The sequence below is a fragment of the Sceloporus undulatus genome, chromosome 4 (genome assembly GCF_019175285.1).
Source record: "Sceloporus undulatus isolate JIND9_A2432 ecotype Alabama chromosome 4, SceUnd_v1.1, whole genome shotgun sequence".
NCBI lineage: Eukaryota > Metazoa > Chordata > Lepidosauria > Squamata > Phrynosomatidae > Sceloporus > Sceloporus undulatus.
In genome coordinates this window covers 39192437-39210845 of record NC_056525.1, presented here as the reverse complement: position 1 = coordinate 39210845, position 18409 = coordinate 39192437, and the positions used below count along the sequence as shown (strand labels likewise).

General features: G+C 41.5%; 1 protein-coding gene across 2 annotated transcripts in view; it reads left to right on the top strand.

Annotated features, from left to right (window-relative positions):
- Positions 1 to 1197: 1197 nt before the first annotated feature.
- ITCH (itchy E3 ubiquitin protein ligase) overlaps positions 1198 to 18409 on the top strand; it is a 603853-nt gene continuing 586641 nt past the window's right edge. The window contains exon 1 of one of the 2 annotated variants that reach the window (XM_042465844.1): positions 1198 to 1293. The gene's annotated coding sequence lies outside the window, so the exon portion shown is untranslated. Of the gene's footprint in view, positions 1294 to 1407; positions 1648 to 18409 lie in introns of those variants that run through there. The other variant, XM_042465845.1, reaches the window with a different exon arrangement.

Genomic DNA, 18409 nt, shown 5'->3' with positions numbered 1-18409 from the left:
ATGAGAAGTACAGTTGGCCCTTCTTATACACGGATTTCTTATACGCAGATTCAAGCATCCACGGTTTGAAAATGTTCAAAAAAAGTATACATTTCAAATATCAAACCTTGATTTTCCATTTTTTATAAGGGACACCATTTTGCTATGTCATTATATTCAATGGGGCTTGAGCATCCATGGATTTTGTTACACGCGGGGGATCTTGGAATCAAACCACAGTGTATAGCAAGGGTCCAATGTACTGCCTATCCCATGTTGCATGGCCAAGTAAAATGAATCTTGGAAACATGTTGTTGTGTGCCTTCTTCCTTCAAGTTGCTTCTGACTTATGGTGATCCTATGGTGAACCTTTCACAGTCTTTTCTTGGCAAGTTTCTTCAGGGGTTTGCCATTGCTGAAAGAGAATGACTTGCCCAAGGTCATCCAATGGGCTTACATACAAACCATATAATGAGAACTGTCTAGCCCATGTTGCTTGGACGAGTAAAATGAATCTTGGAAATGTGCAGATGAGACGATGAGAAGCATTGCAAAGCCCATCATGTTTCCTGGGCAAGTCAACCTTTCCTGGACATCGCCTCCATTTCGGCCTCCTTGGGTCCAGGAGGAATTCCCAAATGTCTTCCATTTTGAGCATCACTAAGAAACATGGATTGTACATTTCTAGGAGTGCTTCCACAGCTTTTCTTGGGCCATGTGTCCTCCATTTTTCCCCTCGAGGGTCCTCCATTTCACGGTGCCTCGTCCTCCTCCTTGGTGCTTAGGCCCAAAACACACTCCAGGAAAACAATCCAGTTTGAGGCCGGTTTAACTGGCCCAGCTCAGTGCTGGGGAATTCTGGGAAGCGTGGTTTTGGAGGCATTTGTCCTTCTGCCAGACAAACAATGAACTACAATAACCAGATTCCCGAGCCCTGAGCCAGGGCAGTCCAAGCGCCCTCAGACGAGGTTAGGGTTCCTGCAGTGTGTCTGAGACCAAAAAGAACGCCTCGAAGTGGATTGTTATTCTTGTTGCTATTATGGCTTCTGCTGTGTGTGTTTTGGCCCCTCTTCCCCTGAGAAGGAGAGGAGCCCTCCTGACTGAGGCAGCTGGGACTCGTAGTCCTCCTCCTCCTGCCTCCCTCTTTCTCCCTCATCCTTTCCCTCCCTCCCTCCTTCGCGCTGGCGTTGGTGCCGCGCATGCGCGCTAGGCGCCCGACTTTGGAGAGTCGCTGCCTCAGTCAGGTTGGACTTGAACTGGCTGCCATTTTAGGCGAGGAGTTCGCAGCCGCCGCCGCCGCCGCCGCTCTGGAGGGTAAGAAGTGCGACGCGGTGCCCCGAACGTTCTGGCGGAGGGATCCGGGCCGCGGGAAGGGTCTTGTGTTGCTCCGCGGAAGAAGCAGGAGGAGGGCGAGGCAGAGGCAGAGGCAGAGGCCTGGTGGTTGGTGGTCGAGGGCGGATGGGTCTCCGCAGGTGTCGCCCCAGTCCCTGGCGGGCAATGGGCTTGTGAGGGGACTCCTTTCTCCGCCAGGTCGTGGTGGTATCCCTCCGCCCTTTGGCTTCTCCTCCCTTCATAGCCCTGGCAGCACTCTCAGAGTATGACCCTCGCAGAGCCAGGCCTCCAGGCACCTTCTTGCTCCTCTAAGGGGGACAACCGGAAATATAAACGGTGATTATCCCCACGAGAATCCCGCAATCGCGCAAATGGATTTCACACAGCGCCCTGTTCAGAGTGGTTATAGCAGGGTACAGACCACTAGAAAGAGGCACCTCCCTGGCACCTCTCTTTGCTGCGCAGGAGCGCCAAAGCAAACAAATTGCTGCGGAGCAAAAAGGGAGCACCCAGAAGAGGCTCTGTTTTGTGGCGCCACAAAGCACCAGAGCCAGCGCGGTGACATCACAGCTGCGCCGCCCCGTTTGGAAGCTGCGCCATCACCGTTACACGGCCGGTCTGCGGTGCCCTTGTCACATGCGAGGGTTGCCAGGCGTGTGGGCGCTCTACCCACCAGGCAGCCCTTGCACATGACAAGGGCACCACTGTGTGTTCCGGGCCTAAAACCCACAAATAGCCTGTATATTACCACGCAGTTGCGCTAATGGTTTTCCACACGGCAACAAGGTGAGACGCGATTAAAGTACCGTCAACCCTGTGAACAACCAGGCAAGAAACAGCCACAAATCGTTCACGGGATTTCCCCCAGCGTATGGAGTTTACCGTGCGGGAGGCTAAGTGCCTCTATCCCAAGGCAAAACGGGATTTAAATCCAGGAAAGATCCTGCAAAAGCGGGATCATTTTCACCCTCATGAGAGGCAGAGAGCATTAAAGGGAAAATAAACTGCACAGAAAGTGGACAAAGTGGGCGTTTTTTCACTTTCGAAAGTAAAAAAGCAACTAATTTTGTCCACTTTCTGTGCAGTTTATTTTCAAGTTAACGCTCGGTGGCCACAACGTCGTGTGAAAATGATCCCGCTCTTGCAGGATTTTTTTCACTTTCTGTACACATGTGACATGTGAAAATGACCCCACATTTCCCTGTTTTATATCCCCTTTCTGCATGGGAAAAATCCAATGACTTTTTGCTGTTTATTGAATGGTGATTTCCTGGTTATTCACAGGATAATAATGGCTCTTGTGTTAATCTCATTTTAATCACGTTTTAATGTCAGTTGCCCGAATTTCTCAGGTTAATCACTGTTTAAAGTCCCAAGGCATACTGTAAGGTTTCAGGCCTACTTTCTGCCTTGGGGCTATCAGAATCCTAGAATTGGAAGAGATTTCTCACAACCATTTCTGAGATAACAATATAGAATCATAGAGTTGGAAGAGACCCCAAGGGCCATCCAGTCCAACCCCATTCTGCTCTGCAGGGACTCCCATCCAGCCTCTGTTCAAAGACCTCCAAAGAAGGAGATTTCATCTCTGCTTCGCTAGCTTTCTCTCTCATTTTTTAAAAGCTATATTCTCAAACTGAGGCAAGTACGCTGTGTGACCTCCACATTTGTTGGGGTTGGGTACAGGAGCCTTGTAAAAAAAAGGGGGGGGGGCTAAATTAAAAACACACACACTGTTTTTCCCCCAAGAGGGGGAAAACACCTCTTTAGGAATTTCTAGGCCCTCCAGCTTAACTCTTTGCCCTAGAACTGGACTTGAGGACCTACAAATGCTTCAAGAAGTATTCTCTCAAGGGCCTCCAATGCATTTCTCTGATCGACATCTACCAGATATTGACTCTAGAATGGCACTGGAGGACTTACAAATGCTAGAGAAGTGTTCTCTCTAGAGTTCTGTAGGCTTCAAGTGCAACTGTGGTCAGCATCTGCCAGACATTGCCCCTTGAATTGGGAATTGAGGACCTATAAATGCCTAGAGAAGTGTTGTCTTTAGGTCTTCCAAAGCAACTCTGTGGTCATTATCTGCCAGACATTGACTCTAGAATTGGACTTCAGGACCAAGAAATGCCTCGAGAAGTGTTCCCTCTAGGTCCTCACACATCTCTGTGGTCATCATCTGCCAGACATTGACCCTAGATTGGACTTGAGGACCTACAGATGCCTAGAGAAGTGTTCTCTATAAGGATCTTTGGGTTCTCCAGTGCAACACTGTGATCAGTATCTGCCAGAAATTGACCCTAGAATTGGACTTAAAAACCTACAAATGCCTTGAGAAGTGTTCTCTCTAGGAACCTTAAGGTCTTCTAGTTTGACTTTTAGTGGATGTTGACCATGGAGAGTCACACTGGAGGACCTAGGAATTCCTAGAAAGAACATAACCAAATCTGTGAATAATCAAACCTGTAAAAGTCAAAGCTGCAAATGTGGAGGGCCAACTGTAGTTCTTTTCTGTGGGGAGTGTTGGGGTTTCTCCTTCTCCAATTCTTCTAGTCACCCCCTCCCTGCCGCCGCCGCCACCCCACTTTGGCTATTCCTTTTTCAGGTCCTAAGGAGTTCTGTTGCTGCCCAAAGGAATAGAACAAGTCTCTCACTCAGATCATTCATACATGGGGAATTTGGGGTTCAGGAGGCTAAAGATTGGGGTAGAGTTTCTAATCTTTGTCAGTGGTTCTGAGTACCTGCCTAGAAGAAAGTGGTTATTTGATTGCGGGTTCGCACAAGAGTTGTGTTCTTAGGTTTTTCCCAACCTCTTTAGTTTCAGGTACTGTATATACTTATGTATAAGTCTAGAAATTTTACTTGAAAAATTGACCCATGAAACCTGAGTTGACTTATCAGTGTAAGTACTGTTGCTGTTCTTGTGTACCTTCAAATCATTTCTGACTTACCACAGTCCTAAGGTAATCCTATCATGAGGTTTTCTTGCCAGGTTTCTTCAGAGTGGGTTTGCCGTTGCCATCCTCTGAGGCTGAGAGAGTGTGATTTGCCCAAGGTCAGTCACCCAGTGGGTTATCATGGCCAAGACAGGATTTGAATCATGGTCTTCAAGAGTTTTAGTCCAACATTCAAACCACTACACCACACTGGCTCTTTAACTGTAAAGTAACACTTAAAGTACTAAATTTGAACTTTTTGTTTAAAAAGGAACCATCCCCTGGTGAAAGACAAGAGTGTAATCTGCCCTGGAAGCACTGACTCCCCTCTACTCTCTCATCCATCCTTTAGTATGATCACAAACAGTTATGCCTGTTGGAATTTTTTAAGCTCTTTGGCATTGTTTTACTTTGCTTCATTCTTTACATCCTTTGTTACGTGCCCCTAGGTTTTAGCTTCAACTTATCCACAGGTCATATCATAAGCCATAAGTTTGGCTGGAAAATCTGCCCTCTATACATGAGGTCGACTAATAATCAAATATATATGGTACTTAACATTTTTCCTGTGGGGGTATAGTCTGCACTGTAGAAATAATGCAATTTGACAGCACTTCCCATGGCTCCCTCCTATGGAATCCCGTGATTTGTAGTTTTGGCAGGCACCAGCACTCTTTAGCAGAGGAGGCTAAAGATCTTGTAAAACTACAGTCCCAGAATTCCATAAGATGGAGCTACAATGGTTAAAATGGTGTCAAACTGTGTTATTTCTACAGTGTAGAGGCACCCTAGGTCTCTGGGTATCCTTCCCTGTTCTCTTCTGCTCCTTAATCTGCCACCTTGTCAGAATTTATTAATATCAAATCTCTTCCTTGTTCTTATACACTTGTGTGTTTGTCTCTGTCATCTAGTGGTCATACCAAAGTAGCGCTAGCTACTAATTACTGGGAAATCCCTCCCTTCTTTGGAAAGAAGCCAGTGCATAAATTATTAGGTTTGTCTGGAGGGAAAAACCCTAGATCAAATGTTCACCTAGTTGCGGCACTTTTTTATGTGTGCTGTGTGTGTACGAGCCATATTCAACTGCGACTCAGTTTAGCACATGGCCCTGTTTATTTACAAATAGTCTGCCCCTTGACACTGTTATGTTTGCTATTTCAAAGGTACCTACTATATGTGTACTTGCTGCAGGAGGGGTGAACTGGTTTTTGCTGTATGGTCTTGTGTCCTTCTTGCTAGTTCATGGGTTTATTGTGTGGTCAAAATGCCTAAATAGCCTAAAGGCACCAAATCCTGTCTGATATTGGAAGCTAAGCAGGGTCAGCTTGATTAGTACTTAGATGGAAGGCTGCCAAATGATACCAGGTGGTGTAAGCTATATTTAAGAGGAAGGAACTGGCAAAACCACCCTGGATATTCCTTACCTAAGAAACCCCTATGGAATTCGTGAAGTTGCCCTAGGACAGGTCAACAGGTGACTTGAAGGCGCGCGCGCACAAACACACACAAATGCAGCTCTGAGCTCTTAAGAGGAGAGGGGTGAAATAATGCAGTGGATTGTGGATAATACTATTATACTGAAATTAAGGCTCCTTAGCTACCCAGCATGTGCTAGGATTGTTGTTGCTTTGTTTGAACTGGAAAGGTAGAGTTTCTTTTTAGTTTAGAGACAGTCTAGGTAGTCCAAAACTCTGTTTTGCATAATCCTTTTATATGATTTGGAACTGGAGGGAATGTAAGTATTGTATAAATGATTTTTATTATTAATGGGAGGCTTTTGAAACCTTTTATACTAATAGCAACAAGAACAGAGAGCACACTTTCTGTCAGGAAAGAGTGAAATCTGTGAATGCATAGTGTATTGTGAGAAACGAGCAGGGAAAAGTCTTATGGCAACTAAAGCCATTGACACAATGGTTATTCAGATGTTAGTCCCACTGATGCAAGTTTTTTGTTGTGTACATTCAAGTTGTTTCCAGCATTCCAAGGGTTGGCATTCATTATATGGCATTCCAAGGGTTTTTGGCAAAATTTGTTGGTCAGGGTAGCCATTGCCCTTCTCTGAGGCTGCTAGAGGGTGACTTGTCCAAGGTCATCCAGTGGGTTTCTGTGGCCAAGCAAGGATTTGAACCCTGGTTTCCAGAATCTTAGTCCAACACTCAAACCACTATACCATGCTGGCTTTCTCTGAGTCAAGTACAGGAACTTACTCTGGTTCAAGAACAGGAGAAGTCTCAGCAGACTGGATGACAGAAAATGTCCCCATGTTCAAAAAGTGGGGGAAGAGGACCCACACAATTACTGCCCAGTCAGCCTGACATCAGGACCAGCAAAGATTCTGGAGCAGATCATGAAACAGATGCTCTTTAAGCACTTCAAAAGACATGCACTAAAAGTCAACATAAGTTTCTCAAAAATAAGTCATGCCAGACTAATACCTTTTTTTGATAGAGTTAATAAGCTTGGTAGATGAAGGGAATGCTTTGGATGTAGCATATCTTGATTACAGTTGGGCCTTTGACAAGGTCCTCCATGATATTCTTGCAAAAAGCTAGCAAAATGTGGACTAGATAATGCTCCCCATAAGTGAGTTTGTAAGTGGTTGACTGACCAAACCCAGCAGGTGCTCACCAATGACTCCTTTTCATCCTGGAGAGAAGTGACTGGTGGGGTGCAATTCTATGCTGCATCTATAGGAGTACAGTGTCTGGATTGAGAGAAGTAACAGTGCCCTGTTATTCTGATTTGGTCAGACCTCACCTAGAATACTGTGTCCAATTCTCGACGTCAGAGTTCAAGAGGGATATTGGCAAGCTTGAGCATGTCCAGAGGAGGGCAACCAAAATAATAAAAGGTCTGAAAAACATGCCCTATAAGGGGAGGCTTAGGGAGTTGATTATGCTTAGGCTGGAGAAGAGACAGTTAAGTGGTGACATGATAGCCATGTTTATATATTTGAAGGGGCGTCATATTGAGGATGGAGAATGCTTGTTTTCTGCTGCTCCAAAGACTAGAACACAAAGCAATAGATTCAAACTATAGAGAAAGAGATTCCACCAAAACATTAGGAAGAACTTACTGATAAGAGCTGCCTCTGAGTATGGTGAAGTCTCCTCTTGGGAGGTTTTTAAACAGAGGCTGGATGGCCATTTGTCAGGAGTGCTTGACTGTGTATTCTTGCATGGCAGGGGGTTGGACTGCATGGCACTTGTGGTCTCTTCCAGTTCTGTGATTCTAAGTACGTACAGTACTTTATGTAATTACGTCTAGCTTGTCAGCCACTTCTTGTATAGTTAGCATTTCCTTGGTTTCTTGAAATCATTTGCCCCAGGTGCTTCTACTTATGCAGTAGTTGAACTGTAAGGTTGTTGCCCAATGGGAATATAACCTATTGGATACACAGAAGGATTATCCAGAAGGATTTAATTTCTTGCAGACATCTTGGGCTCAAAGTTGATAGAGATTTGTTAAAAATTAATGAGCAAAATATTGAGACCACTTTCCATTATAGCAATTTAGAAAACGTAGAGAATGTTTGAACATTTTATATCACATCCTGTTCATTTAAATGTGAAGACATACAACTGTGGTATGTCCAGGAGCGTTTTCTGCCCCTAAGCCATGCAGAGTGCTACAAATGCCAACAAATGAAATAAAACTGGATGTGCACAGAACTCCACTTCAGGTTTTTTTAAAATTGATATCCACATAAACATATATAGGTATAGATTTAATAGTAAACAGTTCTTGGGGGGTTTGGCCTATTTAAAAGGATAATTGTTGCTCGGGGGGGGGGGGCATTTTATTTTATTTTATTTTTATTTGCAGATAGGTTGGTCCAGGATGTCTGGAGGGAGTAAAGGATTGCAAAAACAAAGAAACCCGATGGGGGTCCTAGCATGGCCCCAGGATTACCCCTGACTTAAGGGAACATTCTAAAGCCATTGTAATTGTCAGGGCTCTAAAAATACTTGCAGCCTGATTTGTTGTTGAGCGCCCTCAAATTGTTTCCAAGTTGTGGCAACCGTAAGGTGACCCTATCACAAGATTTTCTGGGACTGAAAGTGTGTGACTTATCCACGGTCATCCAGAGGGTTTACATGGCCAAGCAGGGAATTGAACCCTGATCTCCAGAGTCCTACACTGTTCTCAAACCACTGCACTGTCTTGGTTCTCTTACAGCCAGATGCTTAGTAAAAAGTCAATCTCATGAAGTTCACTGTGTCTCGCATCCTATTTAATATGCTTAGAATAGCCGTTCTTCTTGAGGTCTCTATGTGGGAAACTAGCACTGTCCAGGGACTGACAGCTGCTGGTTCCTGGACCAGCAGTGTCCATGGATCCCACTCGGAGTAGTACTTCTTTTCAGTACAATCCTATTAAAAGTTACTAGACAACTCAGGGAAGTTTAGTCAATATGCACAGGATTGTAGTCTTGATCTTATCAGATCAAGAAGGAGCTGAATGCCATTGCTCATAGTATGATCATCTTAAGACAACTTAGAAAGATATTTCATAAATTATTGTTGTTGTGTGTCATTTCCAACTTATGGATACCCTGTGGCAAACCTATCATAGGGTTTTCTTGGCAAGTTTCTTCACGGGGTTTGCCATTGCCATCCTTTGAGGCTGAGAGAGTGTGATTTGCCCAAGGTCACTCAGCAGGTTTACATGGCTGAGCCAGGATTCAAGCTGCACCATGCTGGAAAGAATATACTTTCTTTCATAATTGTGTGGGGTTTATTTTGAGAATCACGTGAGCTAACATACAGTATATAAGTAAGACTATAAAGGGTGGTGGTGACATTTTTGAAAGTTGTAGGGGCTTACAACGCTCTGTATTCTGAACAGTATGGGCTGATAGTTCAAACAGCTGACCAAGCTGTGAGATAGCAAGTTCTGTTTTGTTTAGAAACACAACAGACTCTGATAGGAACAAAAAACAGCAATACTTCCTGATGATGTAATAGTAGTCAGGCATACATTTTAAAATCCTTTTAGTTTTCATATGTCTATGTTCAAAAACATTTACAAGTTCAACATCAGCTGTTGACAATGCCAGTCTTTTCAATGGGTGTGAGATCCAAAGGAAGAGGAGCTACTTTGTCCAAAACCAAGCTGGGTTCATGTTATCAGGGAGGGAGGGAGGGCGGGGCAGCTTTTCTTCACCTCTGCCCTTTTTTCTTGTTTTGTTTTTCTTCTTATGATTTTTCTCCTATTGGTTGTGGTGGGAGAGAAATTATGTATACCAGCTCTATGAGTGGCCTTAGGTTTCTCTAATTCTGAGAGGGATCCTCAATCTGTAGTTCTCCCTTGACACATCTGTGAAACACTCATTTTCCCCTCAACTGTTGCTGGAACAGCAAAGGCAATTGTTTCTGTAGCAGGTGGCAGCAGGATGTGTATGAGGTTGGAATTCTCTCTCCTCCCACAGAAGGAGGGACACATCCCTCTATGGCACCATGACATTTTTCAGTATAATCATAGGATTACAGCTGAAGGCATTTGACAGGTAGTTAGAGACCTTATTGATTAGGCAGCCTACTGCTTCTTGATATTGCATTTCAATTTGTTTTTATTGCTTGGAATCCTTTGTGGGGTTTTACCTTTTGTAGCTGGGCCCACTGTGCTTGGACTGGATGGCAGGGGGTTGGACTCCCATCTTGTTTGCAAAAGGCTATTTCTGAGACCTCCTTATGCAACCATTTCCCTAGGTTGTGAAGCAGTCTAAAATGCTCGTGGAATGATGTGAAAGCACAGTTACGCCTTCTTCCCCACCAGTGTAGCTGCCTTGGTTATCACCAAAATCCCACAGTTATGCTGGTGGCATATTGTGCTATGCCTGCTCTCAACAAGCTCCCAGCCATTCTGTTTGTTATAGCAGAAACATAATTAAAGATAGTACCTATTAGAAATGTGGAGAAGATTGTATATTAACTTATTAAGCATGTATGATGGTCTCTTTGTTTATTGTTTTTTTGGATATATATTTATCATACATTATATAGAGTTTAATTTATAGAGTCGAAGGCTTTCATGGCTGGCATCCATAGTTTTTTTTGTGGGATTTTCGGGCTATGTGGCCTTAAAGTAAACAAGGTTTGGCTACCAGTCCTGAAAGATAGCATTTTTCAAGTTGAATTTTTAAATGAAGTTGGTTTTCCCTCTGTTTGTGTGATAAACAATGGCTTGTCTAAAGATTTGATTTATTCTTGATGTGTTATATGATTAAATGATTATTTAAGAGTTCCAAGTATTAATACATTTTTAGGTGGATGGCAAATTCTAACATGCTTGTTTTGGGAGTAAATATATTTTCCTGTTGCATGCAAATTTGAAATTATGCTGCTTTATATTGTATTACTGTATACTCAATTATAAGTTGGCATCATATATAAGATGAGGGAAGGTTTTGAAGTCAAAATTATGGATTTTGATATGTCCTTTGCATAAGTTGGGGATAAAATTTAGCAATCTGTAAGAAAGGATGTAACTGACGAAACAAGGGGAAATTATGCCAAAGAACTTGCAAAATTCTGGCAGGCATAACTATTTGTATTCGCCATAAAGGCTGGATGGATAAGGAAAGACTAAGCTCTCACGTTTTGCCACTCTACTCAGAGATTGGGATGGTTCCTTTTTAAAAAAGAGTTAGAATACAGTACTTCCATACATATATAATTGTAAACATGTACTTATGTGCGTACATACGTTGATCCATGGATAAGTCGACCCAGATTTTTTGGGTCAATTTTTTGACTAACATTTCTAGACTTCTACATGAGTACTGTATATATTCATGTATATAGAAATTTAAGTCAAAAAATAGACCCAAAAAAACCTTAGTTGACTTCTCCATGGGTCAATGTAAGTATTGTACATTAACTCTTATTAAAAAACAGGAACTATCCCCTGGTGAAAGGCAAGAGTGTAATTTGTCCTGGAAGTGCTGACCTCCCTCTATTCTCTTATCCATTCAGCCTTTAGTGTGAGCACAGACAGTTATGCCTGCTGGGATTTTGTAAATTCTTTAGCATTGTTTTCCTTTGCTTCATCTTTTAGATCCTTTGTTGTATGCCCCTAAGTTTTACCCTCAACTTATCCACAGGTCATATCAAAATCCATAATTTTGGCCCCAAAACCTGCCCTTGATTTATACATGAGATTGACTTACAGTTGAGTATATATGGTATATACAGTAATCTTTTAAATACAGTATCTTTTGCCATTTTAAAAGTACTTGTTTTAGAAAAAACCTGAATGAAATGACCCTATAATCCAATTAGAATTGCAAACATTTTCAGTCATAGAGCTTATTTCCCAGTAAAAGCACTTGAGAGTGCAGCTCTGTTCCTAATACTTCTGTTACTGCTTAGCACACTGGTGATAAATTGTTAACATAGCACTGTAGCACCTTAATTAATAAACCCTAAACAATAGGTCCCACCTCTTGTCCCATCTCTCAGTTCAATTGGCAGTTAACATGCAAATATTTCTAATGGATGAGGGCCAGTAACACACAGGGATGCAAACGCAAAACAAAGACGTTTTGTAATAGAAGCCACTGAAATTGTTAACACAAATCATGTTACAGTGCATGGTACTTGTGCAAAAAGAATAAATTTAGATTCAAAACACTTTATGAAACACATGTGTTATAAATACAAAAAGGAGGATGGAATGGGGAAAATGCTCAAATCAAAATATGCTGTGCTGTTAGTGAAGGCAGTTTAACAGTTGTAAAATTTCACCCCCCAGTTCTGTTCTGTCCAAATTCTTGGGGATTCAGGTGAAGCTTATAAAATTGTTCTTTGGAATTTGTCTGTTAAGTGACCCTTTATTGGAATAAGTACAAATCACAGTGTTTATTCAAAGACCAAAGAACTTTCACACTCAACTAAATGTAGGTCTCTCCAAAGATTCCAGGTAGGCCAATGCTTGGAATAAATATCTGGCTGGGATAGAGCCAGCATCTGAATTCCTCCGTTAGTCTAGAGAAATACTTGAGTATTCTGTACAAAGTTATTAATATATTATAAGAACACTAGTAGAGCTCTGTAGTCCAAATATAGGGCATGAAAACAATACATTTTCTACGAACTGAACTGAGGCATGGTGTCTCTGAAAGTTGGCATTCTGTACATCCATCATAAGTAGTACAATTGTTTAGTAGTACAATAGCCTCTGTGAATTTGTCCGATATTCTTTTAAAACCTTCTAACTCAGTGCCCATTATTTTATTTTCTGCAACAAATTCTTTTTTAAGTTGTTTGTGTCTGGATAGCCATCTGTCAGGTATGCTTTGATTGAGAGTTCCTGCATGGCAGGGGGGTTGGACTGGATGGTCCTTGTGGTCTCTTCCAACTCTGTGCTTCTACTCTGTGCTTAAACTATGGTGCTTTCTTTTCAGTTGCCAATCAATATTATGGTAATTGTGTGTTTGTCCCAAAAATATGTGTTTCATGATTTGTTAGGTTCACAAAATAAGGTTTAGTAGGAAATTGAGACATTTATTGGTTTCAAGACTTAGTACTTACCGTATTTCTATATTATAAACATTACAAAATTTCTTACACATATCTTTTATTTTGCATTAAACTCCAACACATAAAAATTGCATGGATAACTTACTACTACTACTACTACTACTACTACTACTAATAATAATAATTTTTATTTATATTTCCCATCTCTCTTTGCGGATCGAGGCGGGATTACAACAATAGAAACAACATTACAAGATAAAAAATGACAATTTGATATAAAATACACTCAATAAAACAGTAAAACCACTATCAATACAATACATAGACTAAATCATCATTTAAAATACATATCTTTACAAATAGAGGTGGGGTATTTCTAACTCTCTTATACAGTAGTAGATTGGCCTGGATAGTCCTGCCGGAAGAGATCTGTCTTAAGTGCCTTCTTAAAGGCATCTAAGGTGGTAATGAGACAGATCTCCTCCAGCAAGCCATTCCATAATTTAGGAGCTATGGCAGTAAATGCCCTGTGGGAAGTTGTTGTTAACCTGGTGTTTACATACTCTAATAAGTTCTTCCCAGTTGTTCTGAGAGTGAGGGACGGAGTAACTCGGGCCCAAGACATGTAGGGCTTTAAAGGTAATTGTTCACTGTCAACACGGGGAGAGGCATAACTGGATAGAGCATATAGTTTGTAATATATAAATCTCAAGATTAGTTCATAGTATAGCCAATTATGAGTTCTTAAATTAAAAGATTTAATTTGCCTATAACCTGGGCTGCATCTACACTGCAAAATTAATGCAGTTTGACACTTTAACTGCCATGGCTCAGTGCTATGAAATTCTGGGGCATGTAGATTTATGAGATATTTAGCCTTCTTTGTCAGAGAACTCTGGTGCCATGACAAATTGCAAATCCTACGATTCCATAAGATGGAACCATGACAGTTGAAGCGGTGTCATACTGCATTAATTCTGACTGTGGCAGCAACCCTGGATAACTGAGCAGATAAATGACACAGACTTCTATACGTGAGAGTTCCTTGTATCTCTTAGGTCGGAGCACACAAAATAGAAGGATGCAGGTTTTTGTACCAAATGAAATAGCAGGTATGTATTAAAACTACTGGAAGAAACCTGAACCATTAATGGTGCTATGTATTTCATTGCCCTTTAGGGCAATAACTGAGCTTTGCAGGCTATTATAGCGATTGGTGACTAGACTGTGAATGTAGTGGCTTGTGGAGCACTGCAGTATGTACTACAAAATAAATTTTAGCCACATGTTGAAGCATAGTTTGCAAAGAGTATACAGTATTCCCTCTGTTCTCGCAGTCTTTGGACTCGCGTCCCTCACTTATGCAGGAGGGATGAATGGAGGGAGAATGAATGGGGTGTATGCCCATGCCTATATTCAAGCCATTGGGGCTTGAATGTAGGCGAAACTCTATTTTCGAGAGGAGTCCGGAACGGATCCCCTGTGAAAAAGGAGGGGTGACTGTACATCATCTCCATTTGAGAGGTAGAGCCTATACATACCTGCACACCACATCTGTAATTCATGATTATTTCCTTGTATATGGAAGAGGTGAGGTTACTACAACATTAGATACCTCTGTGCATTATTAGTTGAGCATGGTGTACAATCATTAACCTGTAAATGATTTGTACCCAGATAATGTGTGAGACGTCTCAGCATTGTATTTATCTTTTGTTTTCTTAATGGTTGTGTTTTTACAAGTGTAAAAAATAGATAAATTGAGTATTATTAAGAACTAGAAAGAGAGAAAAATGCATTTTGGAAATTGTGAATGGAACGAAGTACTGTTATCTCTTTGTTTTCTTGTTGTGGTGGTCAATACTTATACCACAGCCTCTCTTCATCACTGAAATGTTTGTGGTAGCTTGGAGGAGGCAAATCTGGGCTTAGGCACCCCATAGATACAAATACTTCGAAGGCAGCAGTGCCGACCTTCCTCCTTCCTTAAACCAGCAGTGAAATGAGTCCTAATATAAGTTGTTCAGTGCATTCAAGGCATTTCCGACTTACAGTGAGGTGAACCTATCACCAGGGGTTTCTTGGCAAGATTTGTTCAGAGCAAGTTTGCCTTTGTCTTCTGCTGAAGCGGAGAGGATGAGACTTGTCCAGTATGAGTAGCATGCATTCATGAATGGAGTTCATTTGGCTTCTTCCAGTAAAGTGTTATCTCCAACGCAAGATGTCAAGAAGCATGGAGATCTAGGCCTGGGTGAACTTTGCCAAAGAATGTACTTTGTTGGAGGCCACACACACCAGCTAGTACTGGTTTGTTAGCAGAGAGAAATCCCTCCTAGCCTTGTTCCTTGTCTCTGAGGCTATTTTGCCATGGTGGGGGGAGGATTGGCTCAGAGCACTGTCATAAAACATACACTTTTAGAATCATACCTACTGTCTTAATTTTATAATTGCAATTGATTTAACTTCTTTCTTTAAAAAGTTAATAACAATGCAAACCTATCCTAATCTATAAAATACAGCTTTTGCTAGGATTTTAGAGCTAAACTTCTCTTGGTGTGTGTTTGACTGAAGTTTGCAAGATTTCAGTTCACTTGTTAAAAGAATTAAATTCAGTAAGTCACAAACTTTTGTTAAGGTTGTTACTATGCATATTTGAAATAAGAAAACCCTGCTGCATAGTTGCAGGTTTGTATGCACATGATATCTTGCTTCTAAAATCTAGAAGCAATTAATATAATTTATTATAACAATCCATAGCAGAAAAGAGGGGGTGGGATGGGTTTCCCAATTTACCCTAATGCAGACTCACGCACAAAATGGTATTTTGATAGAAGTCTTAGATCTAGTAAAAAAAAATTCTGAATGTAGTGGAAAATGTAGTTGAGTGTAGTTCTCAAGCATGAGCCTGTAGATTTGTAGGGCTTCAGTTCCCAGAATCCTGTCCTCAGGAATTAAGGTAGTTCCACAAACCCATTTAGAAGAATGGGTAGGAGGATCCCTGAACACAGTAGGAACTTACTTATCACTTGAAGTAAAGTCACTTTACTACCTAGAAATACCCCCAACAAGGTAATTACATGTATAGTTTAAAATGACTTATGGTAACTGAATCACTGAGTTAAAATTTGGAATCCCCATTTATAGGCTAGAGGAATTGTTTGATTTTTAATCATTACATTTATCACTGTTCTGGCTACCTATAGCAAGAATTTTCTTCAGGTGAATTTAGATAGAAGGCAAACCAGTAGTAAAGTCGAAGGCTTTCATGGCCGGCATCCATAGTTTATTGTGGGTTTTTCAGGCTATGTGGCCATGTTCTAGCAGTTTCTTTCTGACGTTTCGCCAGCATCTGTGGCTGGCATCTTAGATGCCAGCCACAGATGCTGGCGAATGTTCAGAAAGAATCCTACTAAAACATGGCCACATAGCCCGAAAAACCCACAAAAAACTATGCAAACCAGTAGCCCAGTGTGCTGGCTATGTACCAAGTCTACAGAATACAACCCTACATTACAAAGTTCTTACATTGCTTAAGTAGCATGACAGTAAAGAATCATAGGCCTGTTACAGACTGCCAAAATAAAGCTGCTTCGGGTCTCTTTGGAGGTATGCTGTTTAAATGATGCATGCATCCTAAGAATCCGGAAGCTGCACCAAAGCTGCACTTCAGTGCTTAGGAATGGAGTGTGGCTTTGGCGCGACCTCCGGACTCTTAGGACCCATGCATCATTTAAATAGCATACCTCCAAAGAGACCTGAAGCAGCTTTATTTTGGCAGTCTGTAACAGGCCCTAGAAGCCCTCCCTCCAGTCCATCTGCCTTGGTCCAGGCCTTGGAGGTAGAGAGGAACTGCTGGACCTCTTACCCTTTCCCTCCACCACTCCCTTCTCCTTCTGTGTCATGTCTTTTTAGATTGTAAGCCCGAGGGCAGGGAACTGTCTAACTAAAAAGATTGTATGTACAGCGCTGTGTAAATTTACAGCGCTTCATAAATGAAGGTTAATAATAATAATAATAATAATAATAATAATAATAATAATAATAATAATAATAATAATAATAATAATAGAATCGTAAGAGACTACAAGGGCCACCCAGTCCAATCCTCTTTCATGCAGGCTCTGTTTACTGATAGCAGAACAGCTACTATCAGTACACCACTAATCATGGTTATCTGTCTTGATTTATTCCCTGTCATCTTGGAGTTTAGGGACTGATGAGAGAGCATGTGCTGGTATGTGTGAGTGGGAGAGAACTGGTAGTGGACTCTGTGTGTGGTTGAAGAATTGCCAAAAGTGCAAAAAAGCTTGCAGTAAACAGCCTCCTTAATACTGGTACAGCTGAGCTAACTGCTTACCTGGTTACATGTATGATAATATTGTTGATCAGAAACATTCAGAGTTATATATTCTGACACATAAGAGAAACTTATGTAATTTTTAAGTGCAGCCTCGGAAAGGATACAGTGGTACCCCGGGATACGAATGCGCCGCCTTACGAAATTTCCGGGTTACGAAAAAAATCCATTCAAAAAAACTGTTCCGGCTTACGAACGTTTTTTCGGGTTACGAAAAAAATTTTGGTGCTTTTCGGCGCTATTTCACACGAAATCGCGGCTTTTCCCCATTAGCGCCTATGGGTTTTCGGCTTGCGAAGGCTTTTCGGGTTACGAAAGCGGCGGCGGAACGAATTAATTTCGTAACCCGAGGTACCACTGTACTTTGATTTTGTTATTCATAGAGCGAAAGATTTTATTTTCCTTCTGAAAGTAGCAGGGGAGGCCAGTTGTGATCGTAGACTTTGCCACTAAGGATTTTTCCAGAGAAATCAACATGTTCTCATGCCATCTATTGGGACCTCTGTTGTTCTCCAAGAATCTAAGTCTGCTGATGGAGGATCTGAGATTATGTCTTCAATTTCCTTTAGTACTCTAAAAGAACTCTGGCCCTGAGTTCATCTGGATCTGAAGTTTTGCATTCATCTAGAACAGCTAGGTATTCCTATCTTACATCTTTACCTATTTTTGACTGTAATTAAGGATGCAACAATACAGTTTGCTAAACATATGGATTTTTGTTTTCTCACTCCCTTTAAATTTCTATACAGTATTTGAGCTGTAATCCCCAGTTTATTTGGATCAGCTAACAAACATGAAAAATACAATCAAGTGCAGTGGTTAGCATGTTTTAGGTGGAAAAATCTGGGTTCCCATCCTTGATACAACTTTAAGTTTACATTGTGGCTTTATGGCGGTCTGTGTCAGAGTTGAAGGCCTACCTTACATGGTTATCAGTAGCACACAATACATGTGGGCATTTTGGACTTAACACAAGCCCATTTCTTGCTCCCTAAACTCAATGGAGGGTACAAATGTCCCACTCAATATCCTTTTTAAAAGACAAATGGGACTAATTCTAAGCAACATTTAGACTCTTGTGATACTTTAATATAACATATAGCAGTCCATATGAGATCTGGAATTATGTAGTGGTTTGAGCATTGGACTAGGATACTGGGAAACCAGGGTTTGAATTTCAGCTCAGCCATGGAAACCTAGTGGGTGACCACAAGCAAGTCACACTCTCTCAGCCTCAGAGGATGGCAAAGGCAAATCCCCTCTGATGAAACATGCCAAGAAAACCTATGATAGGTTCACCTTAGAGTTGTCATAAGTTGGAA